The sequence below is a fragment of the Mustela erminea genome, chromosome 9 (assembly GCF_009829155.1).
Source record: "Mustela erminea isolate mMusErm1 chromosome 9, mMusErm1.Pri, whole genome shotgun sequence".
NCBI classification, from domain to species: domain Eukaryota; kingdom Metazoa; phylum Chordata; class Mammalia; order Carnivora; family Mustelidae; genus Mustela; species Mustela erminea.
The window spans coordinates 22,820,935-22,826,531 of NC_045622.1; the positions used below are offsets into that span (position 1 = coordinate 22,820,935).

Here is a 5,597-nt window from a genome sequence, read left to right on the forward strand (position 1 = left end):
ACATTGGGTTACATTTGGGAAAATGCTATAACTATTCTAGAGATTCTATGCACTTCCTAAAGTTTTAATGTTTTGAGAGATCATCGCTTGATATTGTAATTATGGGAATGTTATGTGTCACAGAAATTGTAACCTGATTTCCTTGCAGCTAAATTGTGAACTCTCTTCATCAACTCTAACCATATCCATTCTGAGTTTTTGTCATTTATAATTGTTTTAATTCTCTTGTAAAATTATCTCCAAGGAGATTCCTATAAAGGACTTTCAGGACAAATACAGATATTTGATTTACTTGAAAATTCTAAAACTGAAATGGGTAAGAATTTCCAGAACTAACTAAAGCTGCATTCACCAGATTTAGTAACATGGGACTAAATGAACTAAAAGATTATAGTGTGTCTCTTAATGTTTTGTCTTTTTTTTTAAAGATTTTATTTATTTATTTGACAGAGAGAGATCACAAGTAGACAGAGAGGTAGGCAGAGAGAGAGAGAGAGGGAAGCAGGCTCCCTGCTGAGCAGAGAGCCCAATGAGGGACTCGATCCCAGGACCCTGAGATCATGACCTGAGCCGAAGGCAGCAGCTTAACCCACTGAGCCACCCAGGCGCCCTTAATGTTTTGTCTTATTTTAGACATTGCTGGTTCTCTAATGTTTGCTCTTCCAGACTAAGGATACTTTTTCTTAAGTTGTCTACAGAGATGTAAAAGTATTGATTTGTAAGTGAATCAAGGCATTCAACTTTTCTCTCTATCTGAACCCTCTGAAACCAAAAGGTCTCAGTAAGTATTCTTTCTTCCATGGCAATCAGTCATTTGCATAAGTTCAATAAGAATCTGTTCTCCTTGTAACAGGACAGCATTGGAAACGGGTTATCTTACCAAGGCTTTGACTGGCATGTCATATTTGAAAAGACTCAGATATGACCAGACAGCTTTAAGGAACTAAGGTTGACTTTATTAAACCTGGAGCCATAAAGCCCCTTGGGACTGTTGGCCTGATACCTTGCTTACAGAGTTCCCAGCAGCCTCACCAGGTGAGAAGAATGTCACTCCTTGGTAGGTGCAGAGTCTCAGAAGAGGAACTCGCCCCAATCGACAGGTATTACAGGCATGCCTGATGGCAAGTACAGGGCTTGGCTTCTGGCCCGGAGAGGCTACTAAAAGTTCAACCTAGAGATTCCTTATAAGAAGTTCCAGCAAAACAGATTCTAAAATATCTATATGATCACACTCACTGTTCTTGCTGAGCTTATGTAAATAATGAGCCAAGTTTGTTAAAACTGGACCTGTTTCACAAGTGAATTAGTCCTGATTTGGCTATCTCTGGAAATGAGGGTTATTTTAGAGAGAAAAATTCTGTTTTAGTAACACACTTTTATGGACGTTAAATCCTAGATTTGTAGTCTTTAAATGTTTACCTAAGCTAAACAATTTGAGGTAAACTTCAGAAAAGTTGCACAATAGCTTCTTTAGTCGATCTTATTATTTTGTGGGTATATTAGCAAGACCCCACAGTACATGATTAAACAACTGGAAAATGGAATTGATTCCCCTACAATTGTATAACTTAACTAACACCTTGTTTGTAGCTGGGATAATGAAATTGCCTAAAAGCCAACCTATTGCACTTCATAGGATTATCTATGGACTTGTGGAGATAATGGATGACCCCACTTTCTTTATGATTGGATCGGATGAGGCATGGGGAACTCCCCTTATCTCAAACAAGTTTTCTCCCACTTGCCAGTGATCCTCTGTAATCAGGATATTGTTAAGGCTGGACCACTCAAAGGGCTACTTAATGGTTTCATCCCTTAGTCATATTTATCCTAGAAGCCACCTCTGTTGAGGTACAATTGCAAACAGATGCTTTAGCTAAGCATAGAACAGCCTCAAAGCTCACTATGGAACAGCCCCTAGCTAATGAGTTCACATCAGGTCCAGATTTGTCTTAGAATTCAAAGGCCACCAATGAATGATGGAGGCCGACTAATTAAATACTGGGCTACACTAACAGATATGCCAGAAATAATACTTAAAACTTGTCAAACTTTAAACCTAGTTACCTGTATGCCTGAACCTGACCACTGTACTTCTTTCTCTATAGAGCAAAACCGTTCAGAGGTTATTGATCTTGCTTACTCTATTTGGCCAGATTTAAGATGCCTCTGTTAAAAATGTGAATGACAGTTTACTGATGACAGTAGTTTTCATAGAAAAAAAAATAAGAAAAGCTAGGTATACTGTAGTGCTCACTAGCACTTTTCAATTGCCAAAGCCTTAAAAATAAACATTAACATTGACTCCAAATATGCCTTCCTGGTACTACATGCCCATGGAGCTACTTGGAATGAAAGGGGATTGCTGTCAAGCCACAACTCCCCAATCAAATATGGGTCTAAATTACAAGACCCTCCATATGGCTATACTAAGAATGGTGTATATCAAATCTAGGATACATATTTGTGTTTCATACCCACACCCATTGGACAGCTCACTCAAAATGCAGTTTTATGCTGGGAACAAAAGAATCATACATATGATACTTGGGCAAATAAAACACAGTATCGAGGATGGCTATCATTAGAAATGTGTTCCCAAATAATAGTACTCCAGGCTACTGAATATTTTGCTACTGATTGGGTAAGGTGACCTGGCATTAGATGCTCAGCTCCAAACAGAACCCACTGGATATGTGGAACCAACCTGTGGCCCTGGCTGACTCCAGGGTGGATGGGTTGCTGTACTTTAGGATTTGCCTGGATTCATGGGTGCATTACTAAAACCATCATCACTCCAGTTAATCTCCCCAATTTAAAACAAAGATAAACACGATTGGGTTTTAAATGGTATGATCACTTAGCATCCATTTTTGTTCCATCTGTGGGACTAGAGGATGTCATGTGGCATGTAGAAGCCCTTAGTAAATAATACTACAAAGGCACTCAGTGATTCACTAAAGAGCCTCTCCCTACTTAATACCAAAGTCTCAGATATGCAAGGCAGTCCTACAAAATAGGATATCCTGACAGCAGCACAGGGTGGCACATGCGCAATTATCAAAGCAGAATGTTGTATGTACATCCCAGACTAACACAAAACTGTCACAGAACTAATAAAATATATGAATGCCCAGATTAAAGGTCTAAAAGATCCTTCTCTCTGTGACTGGTTAAGTTCCTGGTTTGGAGGAGGACTATGGCCAACGATTAAATCTCCTTTTCGGGCTTCTCATTTTTATCACCTTATTAATCTTAGTATGTTGCTTTGTTCATTGTTTCTCTACTTGGTGCCGAGACTCCATTGCTGCAATGACTTCACAGCAACAGATGATCCTGACCACGCAGAGAGATACTTCTTCACTGTCAGCGCTGGATTCAGCTGCCTCTGCTTTTCTAACTCCCTTATACCTTCCAACACTGATCAATATTGACCCGAGTAGGTAGGGACAGCTCTACACCCCTATTCAGCAGGAAGAAGTTACAGAAGATGAGACCTTCCACCTTCAACCACCTTAAAGATTTAAGGGTCAAAATTGTTCGGGGGGGGGGCGCCTGGGTGGCTCAGTGGGTTAAGCCGCTGCCTTCGGCTCAGGTCATGATCTCAGGGTCCTGGGATCGAGTCCCACATGGGGCTCTCTGCTCAGCAGGGTGCCTGCTTCCTCCTCTCTCTCTGCCTGCCTCTCTGCCTACTTGTGATCTCTCTCTGTCAAATAAATAAAATCTTTAAAAAAAAAAAATTGTTCAGGGGGGAATGATGAGGGAGCACGAGCCTGGCTGAAGACAAAGCAAAAGCTGGCGCCTTGTACCCCCCCCTCCCCAATCCACTTCCCCTCTGTCATATGTGTAGCATCCCTCAGGCAGCCCTGACTGCCATGAACAATAAGCAAATAGTTAACTTGCAGAGCTCAGAATCCTGCTAGACAGGAGTCTCCCTTGGCTTACAAATGTCCTAAATCTCACTAACAAAGATGATTGATAGCAGGATTGTGACCCCCCACCAAAAAGTCTCCCAACTATCTTAATGTTAATGAGGGGTCTAAAGACAACATTGATCCAGCCGCAAGGGCAAGGCCTCTGGTAGGCCTCTGACATCTTGGCACCTTGTAGGCCCTCTTTAGCATATGAAAACTCCATTGCAACCTCCCTTCCCCTCACCTTCCCCCAACTGCACGGTACATAACCTGCCATCCCTCACAACCCAGGGCAGCAGCTCTTCCTGCCCCCAGGTCCTGTCCACGTGCTTTAATAAACCACCATTTTGCACCAAAGATGTCTCAAGAATTCTTTCTTGGTCATCAGCTCTGGACCTCAGCCCACTGAACCTCACCTAGGTTCTAGAACTTCATCACTCGCCACTTCTGAACTCCCAGACTTCACTGAGTCTCCCATTCAGCAATTAATCACACCCACCCCTGGGACATTTCCTCAGTGTGGTCCTTGTTGTTGCTTAGTATTGGATTTTTTTGGGCTTTTGCACACCTTGACTCAAAATCTAGATGGTAAATTGGGGGAAGGGATATCATGCTATATATGTTATAAAGGCAAAATTTGATGAAAGAAATTGTGGATGTGACATTTACTTGTCAGATAAATTTGGGCCACTCTTTTAAATGCCAGTGATCTAATTTTATGACTTTCAGGAATCCCATTCTAGCTGACACAATACTTTGGGTGTGATGGATGCATAGTGATTGTGTTATTTGATGATAAACTTTGCTCGGATCCCTTGTTACATTACCCAGTCCAATTGAAGGGGAGTAGGGTGGGTCTGAATGTGATCCAGAAGGACTACATTTGGGCAAGGACATCTGGAGGGCAAGACCAAGTGGGAAGGGCTATTCCTGGAAGATTACTAATAGCCAGCGAGATCCCGGGGGAACAGGTGAAGGAGTCAGTGGAAGGACCAGGGGTGACTCCAAGCAGCACAGGAAATCAATAGTGGATAGACAGAAAGGTTGACAGCCAAGAAGTCCTGGAAAAATAGAGTGACACCTAGAGAGAAAGTGACAGTCCCCTGTGAGCATTGGAAACAAACTGTTTAGAATTCAATCCATGAAGTCCGGGCATGTGGTAGATGTTTCTTTTATGGCACTTATAACAACAGCCAGAACAATGGCCAAGTGATAAAGATTGCCTTAAAAAATTCTACCAACACCTACAATGGCCTCTCTAGATCCCTCCCTAATGTGCATAACTATCTTAAGGCTAAAAGAGGGACAAGTCACTTAGGAACAGTTCCTAGACAAGGGGCCACTTAAGGAAGAACACGAAACAGGAGAATCCTGGGGATGCTTTGCTCTGTTCACTGGTCCCCATCTGCAAGTAAAGCCACCCCGAAAACCAGCACTCAGACTCAGGCTCAGGTCTCAGGCCGAGTCCAGGTTCTAGAGCAGAGTCATGCTGTCCCATTTGCATGATATCAAGAGCAACAGGGCCATCACAGCCAAGCCAGGTTTATCACATCTGCGGGAGACTACATTTGGAACTACCTGTGACTGGTGAACCTCTGATGCATTAGCATTTTGCTCAGTGACTCTCAGAGGAAGGGAGGGAGGCACAAAGGAATGGTCAATGTCAGGTGCATGAATCTCAGC

The 5,597-nt window shown here is 42.5% G+C and overlaps 1 long non-coding RNA gene across 1 annotated transcript; it reads left to right on the top strand.

Annotated features, from left to right (window-relative positions):
* Nucleotides 1–2,423: 2,423 nt before the first annotated feature.
* LOC116598764 lies at nucleotides 2,424–3,449 on the top strand. Its single transcript, XR_004289152.1, has 3 exons — nucleotides 2,424–2,438; nucleotides 2,919–2,924; nucleotides 3,021–3,449. It is a non-coding gene; the product is annotated as an uncharacterized LOC116598764 (long non-coding RNA).
* The last annotated feature ends 2,148 nt before the right edge of the window (nucleotides 3,450–5,597 follow it).